We start from the raw sequence: 15,984 nt of genomic DNA on the forward strand, positions 1-15,984 counted from the left end.
CTGGCACTTGTGGCCCTCCTGACTGGGAAGAGATGGCCCCTCCCAAGGCTAGCCTATTCTTAGATCTAGGGAAAAGCCTCCTAGCATGCCTTTCATATGCAAACTAACCCATGAGACCCATACTCTAAAACACTACTTTTATCTAATTCTCACACACCAATCCAGTATTTCCTCTGCCCTGAGTCAACCCTGTCCTCGGTGCCAGACAACTAAAGATAGCACTTGTAACCCAAGGCCCATTCAAATTAGTCAAACTAGCCAATCCTAAACTGGTTCCTCTTCCTTATCTTGTCTTGCCAGGGGAAAACATAATAAAGGCTGTGATCTATGCCTTCTGCTTGGTCTTGCCTCTGCCTCCTCTAGTGTTTCCCCAGGTGGCCCTCTATGGCATGGCATTTTCCTTCTCTGCAAGAAATGTCAGTTATAAAAACCTTTCAGTGTCATTACCCTCTCTGTGTCATCACTCAGTCTCCTGTATAAATTAAAACTCTGTGAGTATAAGAATTGAGCCAAAAGGCATCCAGATTGAAAAGGAAGAAATAAAAACTCTTTATTTACAGATGACTTGGTGCTTTATGTAGCCAATCCAATGGAATCAACAAAAAAACCTACTAGAACTATAAGTGACTTAAGCAAGTTCACAGGAATCAAGAGCAATACACAGAAATCAATTGTTTTCTATATACTAATGACAAAAAATGGAAGTCAAATGAAAACACTATCACTTACAATAGCTACAAAAATATGAAATATTTAGGGGTGCCTGGGTGGCTCACTCGGTTAGGTGTCTGACTTTGGCTCAAGTCATGATCTCACAGTTGGTGAGTTCAAGCCCTGCGTTGGGCTCTGAAATGACAGCTCAGAACCTAGAACCTGCTTCAGATTCTTTGTCTCCCTCTCTCTCTGCCCCTCCCTCGCCCACACTCTGTTTTTCTCTTCAAAATAAATAAACATTCAAAAATATTTTTTAAAAATATTAGGGGCACCTGGGTGGCTCAGTTGGTTGAGCATTTGACTTCAGCTCAGGTCGTGATCTTGCCGTTCATGGGTTCGGGACCTGTATCGGGCTCTGTGCTGACAGCTTGGAGCCTGGAGCCCGCTTTGGATTCTGTGTCTCCCTCTCTCTCTGTTCCTCCCCTGCTCACACTGTGTTCTGTCTCTCAAAAACAAATAAACATTAAAAAATTTTTAAAAATATGAAATACTTAGAATATGTGCAAGATCCGAACAGAACTAGAAAACATTACTGAGATAAATTAAAGATTGACGAATGGAGATTTCCTACATAAGTATGAACAGTATCAATGCTGTTCAGAAGTCAGTTCTCTCCAAATTAATATGTAAATATAACACAATCTCAGTCATAGTCCCAGTAGGCTGTTTTGTAGAAATTGGCAAGCAATTCTAAAATTCCTATAGAAATTCAAAGTACTTACTACTTAGAATTCCTATAGAAATTCATAATACTCAAAGTGCTATCTCTAGTTGTCTGAAATTGAAGAACAAAAACGGAGGATTTATGTTACCTGACTTTAAGACTTACTGTAAAACTACTGTAGTCAAGATATATTAGTGTCAAGACAAATAGGTCAATGGAACTGAAACAAGTACAGAAAGAGACCCACGATTATGTGGTCAATTTATTTCTAACAAAGATGCAAAGACAATTCAGTGGAGAAATTATAGTCTTTTGAACAACTGGTACTGGAACAACTGGAAATTTATATAAAAAAAATGAACTTCATATTTTGTTTTTGTTTTTATTTTTTTTAATGTTTACTTATTTCTGAGACAGAGACAGAGCATGAGTGGGGGAGGGGCAGGGAGTGAGGGAGACACAGAATCCAAAGTAGGCTCCAGGCTCTGAGCTGTCAGCACAGAGCCTGATGCAGGGCTTGAACTCACAAACCGTGAGATCATGACCTGAGCCGAAGTCGGTTGTTCAACCGAATGAGCCACCCAGATGCCCCTCATATTTTGTACTATATACAAAAATTAAATCAAAATGAAGCATAAGCCTAAATTTAAGTCCTAAAATTATGTAACTCAAGAAAAAAAAACAGGAGAAAATCTGTGACTTAGGTGCAGATTTCTCAATTCAACACCAAAAGCATTGAAGAAAATACTGTTCGGGGCGCCTGAGTGGCTCAGTCAGTTAGATGTCTTGATTTGACTCAGGTCATGATCTCAGGGTCATGGGGTCTTGCTCTGCCCTGAGTGCAGAGCCTGCTTGGGATTCTCTCTCTCTCCCTCCCCCTCTGCCCCTCCACTGCTCACTAGTGCACACCCTCTCTCTTTCTAAAAAATTAAAATTAAGTTAAAAAACAAAAATCATAATGAGATACAATTCTATATCTGTTAAATGGCTAAAATTGAAAGATCAGTCATACTGTTGGCAAGGATGTGGAGCAACTGGGAATGTAAAGAGGTTCAACTGTTTGAGTCACTCCTTAAAAAGTGAAACATATACCTACTACCTATACATATACATGTACCACATACACATACCACTGACAGGTATCACTGTGTTGACCACCAGCAGCAGCAGCACATGGGGACTTGTGAAAATGAGAAGTCTCATGCCCCAGTCCAGCCTGTTGAAGTTTGAGAACCACTGCTCCTGGGCAAGGACACTGACTTTCAGGACCTGCCTTGTCTGTTACCTTTACTTTTCATGGCAATCCTGTGAGATGAAGAAATTTTATTCCCACCCATCAGAGTAAGAAACTAAGGTTCAGACAGGTCACCTCACTCACTCTAGTTCCCTCTACTGGGGCGGCCTGGACTTTGGACAATGCTCAGATCTGAGTGCCTTGGGTGCTTGGCGCTTTCCAATATGATTACCCTTCTTCCCAGCTCAGCCAGGAGATTAACCTCTGCCATGTCCCCTCTCCTCCCACAGCTCTTCTAGAGAAAGCCATTCATCAGTGCTTCATTCATCTGGATGCTTGTCAAGGTCTGGGGAAACAAAGGCAACAGACTGTGAGCATGAGGTAAGGCAGGAAGATGACAATGGTTCCCTGAAGGACAGGGAAGGAGGAGAAACCAGGAGCCAGATCTTGGTCTCTACCCTTCCCCATGAACTGCCTGGTGTCACTGCTGACAACAGCACTGTGTTTATTTACTTCCTCCTGTTTTCTATCCAGAGGACGGGGCCCAGAGAGGGTTTCTTCTGCCCTGGTTGGGGGCAGGCAGGCAGTGAGCCCTCCAGGAATTAGGACCCAGCTGGGAAGGGAAGACTCACCCGTGTGAAGCAAGGAGAGGGAGGCCATAAAGTCAATGCTGAAACAGGTGGGGATGACATCTCCCACTTACTGGGTGCTGGGTGTTTTGCTTATTTGCTGTATTCTTGATGCTTTGACAGGTGGAGCCTCACTGACCAGGGAGAGACTGCCCCTCTCAGTGCTGGCCAGTTCCTAGAGATGGCAAAGACTTGCCCAGGAGCACACCTTTCATATGCAAACCAACCAGTCCAGAGCCCAGTCCAGAGCCCGTACTCCAAACCACCTCTTCCATCTGGCTCTTCTGCTCCAGGAGGGCAATATTCCTCTACCCCACTCTCCCCAGGGCAGCCCCTAATCTGCAGAATCCGCTGAAATTATTCCCACTGGCCAATCTTAAACCAGCTTAACCTGCTTTGCCTTGTCTTTTCCACAGACACTAGATAAAGGCTCCTGCCCGTGTTTTCCCTTCACTTCCTCTGCTTCCTGCCCGACCTTGGTGTCTCCCGATGCAGCCCTGCATGAGATTCCATGCCTCTGGGATCTAGGGATCAGTGAGTATAAATTCTTACCTCATGACAGTAATTTCTGTGTCTTTGTGTCTTACCATATCTGATTCAAACAAATCCAAATAAAATTTTCTATATATATATATATGTATATATATATATACACACATATATATAAAATTATATATATACACACACACATATATATATATATACACATATATGTTAAATGTTTATTTATTTTTGAAAGAGGGAGAGAGAGGGCCAGCAGGGGAGGGGCAGAGAGAGAGAGGGAGACAAAGAATCTGAAGCAGGCTCCAGGCTCTGAGCTGTTAGCACAGAGCCGGAAGCAGGGCTCGAACTCAGGAACCGCGAGATCATGATCTGAGCTGAAGTTGGCAGCTTAACCATCTGAGCCACCCAGACGCCCCTAAAATTACATTTTAAAGTAGGAGTTAACTCTCCCCGTAGGCAGGGTCTGTTATGGTCCTCATTTTACAAGAGGAAACTGAGGTCCTGAGTAAGGTTGTGAACATCACTTAAGGTCACATTGCCACTGAATACCTGCTGTGGTGTTGGGTCTGTGCCTCTGCTCCCCCCACTTCCCCATGCAGTGACAACCGTCAACAGTCCTCTGGACCACATCAGCACCCAAGGGTTCCCTTTTCTGTGTTGTCTTCCTGCTACACAGGGACATGCTTGAGGACTGACCGGGGCATGGAGCTTTGGGTCACTGGCACCTGGCATAGTGCACGGGGCAGTCAGTGCCGACTGGTGTGAATGGAAAGAACACAGAGGTGGGTGTCAGGTGATGACGATCCATGTAGCTTTCCAGTCAGTGTGCAGTGTTTTCTGTCTTACCCCATTCTGTCCTCCCTCAGACCCTCTAAGGGAGGTAGCTGTTATTCCCACTTTACAGATGAGAAGACTGAGGTTCGGGGAAGGGAAGGCATTTGCCCAGCAGTCTGACCCAGGGGCTGCCTTCTGTGGAGTCTGCCACTGTCACATTCACAAGTTTCATTTGTCATGTGACCGAGACTTCCTCACCTGTCAGCCTCCTCCTCATGGCCGCTGGCTGCATTCCAGCTCCTGAGCAATGTGACAAATGCCAACAGAGCCTCTCAGAGGTGAGAGCAGAGGGCTGAGGACTGGGAGGCACCGGCTGACTCCTGACCTTGCTGTGCTCCCAGCTTGAGGGAGGAGGAAGGATACTCTCAGAGGTGACCCTTGTCGCCCTTCCCCTCTGTGTCACAAACAGCTCTCCAGAAGCCCCGATTCATAGCATTTGCCAGTTTCCATGGTGCAAGAACTCCCACAGTATGGAGTTAGCTACCTCTGTGTGGACCAAATGTTTGCATCCCCACTGGACCCCCCAAATTCCCATGTTGAAGCCCTAAGCACCAGTAGGGCTGTATTCAGAGGTGGGGCCCCTAAGGAAATAACCAAGGTTAATGAGTCATGGGGGTGGAGGGCTGATCCTATAGGACTAGTGTCCTTACAGAAAGTGGCGTCAGAGTGCTGCTGTCTCTGTCTCCACACGCACCTGCTGAGGGAAGGCCTTGTGAACACATAGCAAGATGGCGCCGCCTACAAGCTACAGGCGGTGACCTCAGGACACAACCTACCCTGCCAAACCTTGATCTAGGACTTCCCGCACTCCAGAACTGAGAGAAATTCCTGCTATTTAAGTCACCCGGTCTGTGGCATTTCATCATGGCAGCCCGAGCAGACTAATACGACTCCCGATGTGAAGTCACTGAATTTGAGCCAAGAAGAAATGCACAGCGGCAGGTGCTTCTACGTTATTCCCACCATGCAGATGCAACAGCATAAATAACGTCAAGAGCATAGATAATAGTAATACGTGGTAAACTATGGAGGCAGAGACGAGCTTTCTTCCTTTTTAATATAATTTATTGTAAGGTTATATTTTTCTTCTTTTTTAGGTTTATGTATGTATGTATTTATTTATTTACAGTGCTGGGGGGGAGGGGCAGAGAGAGAGGGAGAGAGAGAGAATCTCATTAGGCTCCACACAGTTAGCAGTGTGGAACCCCATACGGGGCTCAAACTCATGAATTTTGAGATCATGACCTGAGCGGAAACCATGAGTTGGAGGCATAACTGACTGAGCTACTCAGGTGCCCCAGGTTATATTTTTTTCTTGATTAAAAATTAAGGAAACATTTTTAAATGTTTATTTTTGAGAGAGAGAGCACACGAGTGGAAGAGGGGCAGAGAAAGAGAGAGGGGGACACAGAATCCGAAGCAGGCTCCAGGCTCTGAGCTGTTAGCACAGAGCCTGACTCAGGGCTCAAACTCATGAACTGTGAGATCATGACTTGGGCCAAAGTTGGCGGATTAAGTGACTGAGTCACCCAGGCGCCCCTTGATTAAAAATGTTTTATTGTGTTAATGCATACTTAACAAAAACTTACCATTTTAGCCATTTTTAAGTATACAGTTCAGTGGCATTAGGTACATTTATACTGTTGTGCACATATTTAATATTTAACAGTGGCTGTGTTGAGAAAGGACTCACAACATTCCCCCAAATTAACAATCAGCTCCAGTACGTTTCCCTCTGTGGGATCCCCTTTATCCATGGTCATCAGGTGGCTTAGCAAATTCAGAAGAAAAATCCAGGAAATGCTTTTGTTGATGTGCATTTCACAGAATTCAAATTTAAGGTGAATTATCATGGACACATAGTCCTCCTCCTTTTTTCCTTCCTTTATTTGAAATATGTTTTTAGTGGCCTGAGCTGAGCACATTCTTACAAGGCCTGAACTGGCCAACGGATCTCAGCTGAGGCGACACTTTGGTTCATGTCAGCCTCAAACTTCATGTCATTCACTGCGTGTCACTGGCCCCTGGTACTGATGTGTTTTTGGTTTGAAAGTGTTTTGGTGTGGACGGGTTGTGCCCCCTCTGAAGGCTCTAGGGAAGGATCCTTCCCGCCTCTCCCAGTTTCTGGAGCTCAAAGCAGGCTTCGGGGTCCTGGGCCCGTTGAGGCACCACGCAGTCTCTCCCTCCCATGTCTGCCTTCCAGCGTGACGATTGGCTTCCCTATATTCCCTGTTCAGATGCAGAGTGGCTGCCGGCCCTGGTGGCCCTGGTCTTTCACTGGAGCATAATTACTGTGATAAAGTGGTTACCAGTGCATCTTGGACAACACAAGCTGGGATGAGGGTGAGACCCGGGAGACCCGAGAGAGGGAGTTTGCATCTGAGAAGAGTGAGTGTGGGTGGTGACCCCCATAAGGACCCCAGGTGGAAGAGGCTTCTCCAGAGTCTGGGGGTAATAGCTGCAAACGGCTCCCAGGCACACACCCTGTCACGGGCCTTTATTAACTCGTGGTGTCTATAGAAATGTAATTATTCGGTGCCAGCAAAAGGCCAGAGTACAATCAGAGCCCTGTGCCTTATGTCTAAATATTTAAGTTATCATAACTTGGCAAATAATATCTCTCTGCCCTGAGAAGTATGCCTTCATAATACAAAATTGAGAAATGTGTTTTTATGCAAATGACAGCAAAACAAAGATAGCTGAACTGATTATTATTACAGGAGCCTGGATGTTCTGTTTTGGGTTGGCGATATTTGCAGATTTTTAAAGACGTAGGGGTGCCTGGGTGGCTCAGTCAATTAAGCATCTTACTTCGGCTCAGGTCATGATCTCACAGTTCATGGGTTCAAGCCCTGCATGGGGCTCTGTGGAGCCTGGAGCCTGCTTCAGATTCTGTGTCTTCCTCTCTGTCTGCCACTCCCCTGCTCATGCCCTCTGTCTCTCAAAAATAAGTAAACATTAAAAAAAAATTAAAGAGAACTACTGGGACCTCATCAAAATAAAGAGCTTCTGCACAGCGAAGGAAACAATCAACAAAACCAAAGGCAACCGACAGAATGGGAGAAGATATTTGCAAATGACATATTAGATAAAGGGTTAGCAAAAATCTATAAAGAAGTTATCAAACTCAACACCCAAAAAACAAATAATCCAGTGAAGAAATAGGCAGAAGACATGAATAGACACTTCTCCAAAGAAGACATCCAGATGGCCAACCGACACATGAAAAAATGCTCAACATCACTCATCATCAGGGAAATACAAATCAAAACCACAATGAGATACCACCTCACACCTGTCAGAATGTCTAACATTAACAACTCAGGCAACAACAGATGTTGGCGAGGATGTGGAGAAAGAGGGTCTCTTTTGCATTGTTGGTGGGAATGCAAGCTGGTGCAGGCACTCTGGAAAACAGTATGGAGGTTCCTCAAAAAACTAAAAATAGAACTACCCTAGGATCCAACAATTGCACTACTAGACATTTATCTACAGGATACAGGTGTGCTGTTTCAAAGGGATATCTGCACCCCCATTTTTTTAGCAGCACTATCAACAATAGCCAAAGTATGGAAAGAGCCCAAATGTCCATCTATGGATGAATGGATAAAGAAAATGTCATATACAATGGATTATCACTCAGCAATCAAAAAGAATGAAATCTTGCCATTTGCAACTACGTGGATGGAACTGGAGGGTATTATGCTAAGTGAAATTAGTCAGAGAAAGACAAAATTCATATGACTTCACTCATATGAGGACTTTAAGAGACAAAACAGATGAACATAAGGGAAGGGAAATAAAAATAATATAAAAACAGGGAGGGGGACAAAACAGAAGAGACGCATAAATATGGAGAACAAACTGAGGGTTACCGGAGGGGGTGTGGGAGGGGGGATGGGCTAAATGGGGAAGGGGCACTAAGGAATCTACTCCTGAAATCATTGTTGCACTATATGCTACTAATTTGGATGTAGATTTTAAGAAATAAAAAATAAAATTAAAAAAAATTAAAGACATGGAATTCTTATGTATTATCTGTTTATGTAGTCAAATTTATTTTTTAACTTTTCTCAGTAAAATCACTAAACACATTATAATCACTATTGTCATATAATTTGTTTTGTATGGGTAGTAATGCCAAATTAGGCAACCTTTTATGAATCATTGTAGTTCTGTGGTTGTGTTGTTTTATCAATTCTAAAAATTTTTTTAACGTTTCTTTTTGAGACAGAGAGAGACAGAGCATGAGCAGAGGAGGGTAGAGAGAGAGAGAGAGGGAGACACAGAATCCAAAGCAGGCTCCAGGCTCTGAGCTGTCAGCACAGAGCCCGACGTGGGGCTCTAACTCAGGAGCTGTGAAATCATGACCTGAGCTGAAGTTGGACACCCAACCGACTAAGCCACCTAGGTGTCCCTGTTTTATCAATTCTAGTTGGAGAAAACTTCTCTCTGCTGAGGCAGCAATCAATACCATTGTTAAAGCAATACTCAGATTTGGAACTGTCATACATTTTACCCAACATATTCATGTGCTTGGAGGGGATCACATGTCACAAGTTATCTTTGTTATAGAAAATACTACAAAATATTTTAGTTTTATGATGTAAATTGTTATCACATTATGATTTTAACCACGTTTTATACTTTTATTTTATTTTAGAGAGAGGGGGAGAGAAAGAGAGAGAGAGACAGAGAATCTCAAGCAGGCTCCACACTCAGTGGAGATGTGGGGCTAATTCCCAGGACCCTGGGATCTTGACCTGAGCCAAATCAAGCGCCAGTCACTCAACTAACTAAGACACCCAGGCACCCCTTAACCACATTTTAAATCAACTTTGGTAGCTCACTTCATGTATATGTCAAACTCACATGGGTATATTTTATACCCGTGCATATATATATATATATATATATATATGTAATGTGTATACATGTACATATGCATATATATAGGTATGTACTAAGAATTTCTGCAGTTGCTGTCTGCACCTGTTAGGCATAGCATGCTAACCTGTGAGTATCTCTGGGACGATGAATTGGAACATGAAGAGGAGAGAGAGTGGGTGTTTGATACAACTAGGAGATAGTTGTGTGTTATACAAAAACTATTGCATTCAAGTTATCTGAGGGCAAGATTTAACAAATTGGTCTTTCTGTTACTTATGTAGCTCCTCTGCCCCTTTCCTTTACCTAGGCCCATGCAAAGACAGTCTCTTTTGTCAACAAGGGCACAGCCTCCACCCCTCTGGCCTTAGGTCCAGTCCCCCCTGTGTCAGAACATGGGGCAATCTGGGGGGAGAAGCACTTCTCTGGAGCCGGAAGACTGATAGTCTTGAGATCCCTGTTAGCAGGTTCCAGGTTGAACTGGCCCAGCAATGGGTGTCAGATTCCCGGATGTTCATGTGTCTTTTATAAATTCACTTATATGTATGTTTGAGAGAGACAGAGAGACAGAGCATGAGCAGGGGAGAGGCAGAGATAGGAGACACAGAATCCAAAGCAGCCCCCAGGCTCTGAGCTGTCAGTACAGAGCCCGACATGGGACTTGAACCCACACACTGTAGGATCATGAGCTGAGCCGAAGTTGGATGCTTAACTGACTGAGCCACCCAGGTGCCCTCCACTTGTATGTTTTTATGTTCAAGACTTTCTAGGGTGGGCCAGGGTGGGATCCCTGTTGCCCAACTCCAGGCACAGTGCCCGTCACAGCCTGGTAGGCAGCCCTTTCCACACAGCTCTCCCTGCCTCCCTCTGAATTCTGGTAACTACTCTCTGGGGCCTGGAGATACAACCCCAGACTTGCTGCAGTGTCTGTGGGCCAGCACTCTGTCTCCATAGCGTTCCTACGCCCTGCCCATTTCATCCTCTGTAAAGATTCCTTTAAGCTCTCTTGCAATTGCCTTCATCTGAGAGCCATCTGTTTCCAGCCAGGACATGCCCCGCTTTACGCCTGGACAAAGGCTTGCAGTGTGAGTTCATTGTTGGCAAATGTGTGGTAGATACAAAGGGTGAAGTGCTCGGCGGCTCTCTGTTCTATTTATTGCAGAAAACGTCTGCTTTTGGAGGGAGAAGAGCCACAATGTAGGTTGGAAAATGTAGACAGAAATAATTTTTTTCATTCTTGGGCCGGAGCTACATGGGATAAGGTAAATCCGACCACTATGTGACAAGCAATCCCCAAATGCTTGTGGTTTAACACAAGGAAAGTCAGTACTGGATTGTGTAGCATTCCAGTGTGGATGTTCCTGGTTTGAGGCTCTCCTGGGCATCTTCTTGGTCTCTCCTGCACTCAGGAACTCAGGGACCCAGGCTCCTTCCATCTTGCAGTTTCAGCCTCCTGTAGTTCTGGAGGCTCCTCTCCACGTGCCTGGCAGATGGGGAAACAGAGCGCATGGAAGATTGCATAAAGAGTTTTATATCACTTCCTCTGGAGGCAATATACATCCTTCTTCCCACATTGCACTGGCCAGAAATCAGTTGTCCAACCCCCACCTATCTGTGAGAGGGGAAATGTATTTAGATGTGGGACTAGAATCGGGGTGAGGCTGGGGAGGCACTGGCCTCAGATCAGAGCCATAAGAGGACTCCAAAAAAATTTAGTAGATTTTAAAAGCTTAATGGATGAGTTTGCTTCCAGTAAACCCAGGTAGGTAAAATTACAACAAATTCTGTTTGGGGTATAATTAAAAATATTTAAACTTAGAATAGTTTTGAGAGTTTTACTAGACCACTTTTTAATGTGTAAATATATTTTTTAACCTCTTTAATGTTCTGTTAAGAATTAACCACTAAAATACACAGGAAACGTGTGTAGGGGCCCGCATTTTTGTGTTTCCTGAAGGAAAGGGATCTAAGTTTTGAGAAACATTCAACAGTCTCAATCCCCAAACTTTATTTTTTATTCATTTCATTTTTCTTCTTATTTACTAATTTATTTTAATTTTTAATAAGCTTATTCATTTATTTTGAGAGAGAGACAGAGAGAGACAGAGAGACAGAGAGACAGAGAGAGAGGGAGAGAGCGAATTTTAAGCAGGCTCCATGCTGTCAGAGCAGAGCCTGAGGCAGGGCTCAAATTCCCCAACCATGAGATCATGACCTGAGCCGAAATCAATAGTTGGACTCTTAACCAACTGAGCCACCCAGGTGCCCCTCATTTTTCTTTTTTATATCAAATGCCTTTCACTGTATTTGAGAGGTTTTCAGCCATTGTTTATTTAAATATTCCTTTCTTCATTGGTCTCAAGTTCCTCTTCCTCCAGAATTCCAATGACATATGTGTTCGATCTTTTTATATTGTCCCATGGGTCTTTAAGGCTCTGTTCATTTTTTAAAATCTTATTTTTCCTGCCTGTTCAGGTTGGATAATTTCTTTTGATCTGTTTTTAAGTCTCCTGATTCTTTCCTGTCTCATCTCCATTCTGCTACTGAAGACTTCCAATTAACTTTTTGTTTCAGTTATCATATTTGTCAGCTTTAAATTTTCCATTTGACTTTTTTTTATGGCTTTTATTTTCTGCTGAGAAGGTCTATCTTTCCATTCATTTCAAGACTGTTTACATTTATTTCATGGGGGCATAGTGATAAAACAGCTACACGAAAGTCTTTGTCTAATCATTCCAACATCTTGGGATTCATGTCTTTTACCTTGTGGGCTGTTGAGTTTTCCTGTTTCCTTGTATGCCAAGTAAATTTGGATTATCCTGGACATTTTAAGTATTATTATGCTATGAGATGCTGGGTCCTGTTAAAGTTCTACGGAGAATGTTAACGTCTCTGTTTTGGCAGACAGTAGAGCTACGTTCAGACCGCAAGTCCCAACACACCTTCTGTGGGCTCTGGTTTCAGTGCCATTTAAAAACTTGGCTGTGGTGTTTGGATCTGTCCTGTGTGTGCATCCCACCCCCCTGTTCCCCTCCATCCACCCTCCACTGCCCATGGGCCATTCTGAGACCAGGGTGGGGATCTATACCACAGTTTGGTTCTCAAAGCCTGTGGTATGCTTTCAGTGATCCGTTCCATGTGTGTCTATCTTGGAGATGGGCTTGGGGCTTCATATACAGCTTATGGAATTCCTTTTTCAAGCTTCCTCCTCATAAAGATAAGAAGGCCAAGATTTTAGTTTCCCCTTGCACTTCTTGTCATGCACTTCCTGTGAGGTCATCTACCTCTTAGGGGAAGCAGTTAGAGGAAAGGAAGAGAGAAAAAAAACAGGGGGATTCCCCCCACACTCTTTCCCTTTGCTAGTTTCTATCAGGCAAAGGTTTTTGGGGTTTTTTTTCCCCTCTGTCTCCTGGTTTCTCTGTTATTGTGGGCGCGTCTGCTGCTGCTATGTCACCATTACTGCCATGAGAGTGCCTCAGGGCAGGCTTGGGTGGGATTAAAAATAAAGCAGGGGGGCGCCTGGGTGGCTTAGTGGGTTAAGCGTCTGACTTTGGCTCAGGTCATGATCTCCCGGTTCCTGAGTTCAAGCCCTGTGTTGGGCTCTGTGCTGACAGCTCAGAGCCTGTAGCCGGCATGGGATTCTGTGTCTCCCTCTCTCTCTGCCCCTCCCCCATTCACACTGTATCTCTCAAAAATGAATAAATGTTAAAAAAAAAAAAAATAAAAGCAGGGTTTCCCCTTACCCTCTCCCTCTTAGTCTTCTGACCAGAACAAGAGAGTTTCTCTTGGAGCTCTTTCTTCCTGTGCCCGCTGTGCAGTTCTGGGATCCAGGATGTTCTGAGTGTGAACTGGAGACTTGGGATGATGAAAAACCAAAGAAAACCATAAACTCACTGCCATATATTTCCCTGAGTTTTTATTTTTTAATTTTTTAATGTTTATTATTTTTGAGAGAGAGAGACAGAGCACAAGCAGGGGAGGGGCAGAGAGAGGGAGACACAGAATCTGAAGCAGGCTCCAGGCTCAGAGCTGTCAGCACAGAGCCCCATATGGGGCTTGAACTCACAAAATGGGAGATTATGACCTGAGCAAAAGTCGGACGCTTAACCAACTGAGCCACCCAGGTGCCCCTATTTCCCTGAGTTTTGATTTCTCTCTCCAGTCTGTTATTACCTACTTTGCAGTCCTCTATTAGTTGCTTTGTGGACTCTGTCCAAGGTTTTAGTTGTAATGGGTGGAAGACATGGGGTGGGGTATTATTTATTCCACCGTAACCAGTGCTGGGACTCCTACCTTGATACTTTGAATCCCACAAACTAGGCATTGCTGGTATTGTTTGTCAGGCTCAATTTGTTTTGATTTATCTACATGCTTCTTTCTTCTCCCCATCCCCTTTTGTATCTCAGAATTTACTTCTTTCTGTTACTTTTGACTGAAAATGTATTTTTCCAGTGTTCTTAAAAATAATTTATCCTAGGAGTGCCTAAGTGGCTCAGTCATTTGAGCAACTGACTTCGACTCAGGTCATGATGTCACGGTTCATGTGTTCGACCCCACATAGAGCTCTCTGCTGTCAGTGCAGAGCCTGCTTCAGATCCTCTGTCCCCCTCTCTCTGCCCCTCCCCTGCTCTCTCTCTCTCAAAAATAAACGTTAAAAAAATAATTTATCCTAGTGTATAATTCTAGGTGGACACTACTTTTTCTTCACAATTCAAAGATAACATTGCACTACCTTTTGGGTTCCATTGAGAAGTTAGCTGTATACTTGTGGCCATGCTATAGATATTGTTTTTTGTGGCTTTTTAAAATCATTTTGTCTATTAACATCCTCTCTTTGTTTTTGGCATTTTGTAGTTTTACTGGAATGTTTCTGGTTATGGACTTTTTTATATTTATTATTCTTGGAATTTATTGGGCTTCCTGAATCAATACTGGAAACGTTTTAACCATTATCTCTTCAAAGAGACAATGCTTACTTCCCAGTTTTTCAGTCTCTGTTTCTGAAATTAATATTATTAGATGCAGCCAACTTTCTTACTCTGTCTTTTATGTTTGATTTTTTTCTTCATATTTTTCATGTCTGTATTTCCATGCTGCATTTTGACAATATCTCTGGATCTATCTCAAGCCTGTCAAGTAATTTTATCTCTAGCTGTATCTAATTTGCTGTTTAATTTATCCACTTACTTTTTAAATTTGTATATATATATATTTTTTTTTTTTTGAGAGACAGAGCATGAGTGGGGGAGGGGCAGAGAGAGAGGGAGCTGTCAGCACAGAGCCTGATGTGGAGCTCGAACCCACAAACTGCAAGATCATGACCTGAGCTGAAGTCGGATGCTTAACTGACTGAGCCACCCAGGCACCCCTAATTTTTATATATTTCTAGAGTTTCTTTTCTTTTTTTTTTTTATGTTTATTTATTTCTGAGACAGAGAGAGAGAGAGAGCATGCACGTGCATGAGCAAGATTGGGGGAGGGGCAGAGGGAGAGAGAGTCTTTAAGCTCAGCATGGAGCCTGATGGGGGGCATGATCCCATGAACCTGGGATCATGACCTGAGCTGAAATCAAGAGTTGGCCACTTAACTGACAGCCCCCGGGGCGCCTCTATTTCTAGAGTTTCTATTTGTGTTTTCCCCCCCAAAATTTACCTGGTTGCTTTTGCATTTTCTTGTTTCATCATGTTTCCAATATCTTCTTTTCTTCCTTTAGATAATTTATTTTATGATGTGTCAGATAATTCTAATATCAGCAGTCTTTGATGGCCTGATTCTACAGTTAATTGTTTCCAAAAAGATCTTACATATGTTTTGTTAGATTTATTCATTTTATTCCTATTACCTCATTGTTTGCTGTTTTAGATAATTGTATCTTTTTAAACTAAATCTGGTCTATGGAGGTATAATTTACCTACAATATTTTTCCTTTTCAGGTATTGTAGTTCAGTGAGGTTTTTAAAGGTATAAGGTCATGCAGTTGCCATCAAAATAGAGAATTTTTCCATTACCCCAAGAACTCCTTCATGCCCCTTTGTAATCAATCCTCTCTCCCCGGCTCTAGTCCCTGGCAGTCACTGCTCTGAATTCTGTCCCTATAATTTTACCTTTTCTAGAATGTTGTGTTCATCTTAAAAATAAAACTGCTGGTTATTTCACCAGCAAAAATGGGTTTGTTCAGGAACAGCAGAGGATTACAATATGGAACAAACCAGCTATGGCAAAATCAGAGGCATGTCTGCCACATAAAGGAGAGAAATGTTTTGTGTTTTGTTTTTTTTTTTTAATATAATTTATTGTCAAGTTGGCTAACATAGAGTGTGTACAGTGTGCTCTTGGTTTTGGGGTAGATTCCCATGATTCATCGCTTACATACAATACCCAGTCTTCATACCAACAAGTGCTCTCCTCAATGCCCATCACCCATTTTCCCCCCCTCCCGCCTGCCTCCCAAAGAGAAATGTATTTTAACAGAAGAAAGGGGGAAGGTGGGAAGTCTGTTATAAGCAAGTCCATTGGAC

The 15,984-nt window shown here is 43.3% G+C and overlaps 1 long non-coding RNA gene across 1 annotated transcript; it reads left to right on the forward strand.

The window, feature by feature from the left end:
• Positions 1-2,577: 2,577 nt before the first annotated feature.
• On the forward strand, positions 2,578-8,442 carry LOC113594529 (uncharacterized). Its single transcript, XR_008294659.1, has 3 exons — positions 2,578-3,291; positions 3,658-3,775; positions 4,422-8,442. It is a non-coding gene; the product is annotated as an uncharacterized LOC113594529 (long non-coding RNA).
• The last annotated feature ends 7,542 nt before the right edge of the window (positions 8,443-15,984 follow it).

Source organism: Acinonyx jubatus, chromosome E3 (assembly GCF_027475565.1).
Source record: "Acinonyx jubatus isolate Ajub_Pintada_27869175 chromosome E3, VMU_Ajub_asm_v1.0, whole genome shotgun sequence".
NCBI classification, from domain to species: Eukaryota; Metazoa; Chordata; class Mammalia; order Carnivora; family Felidae; genus Acinonyx; species Acinonyx jubatus.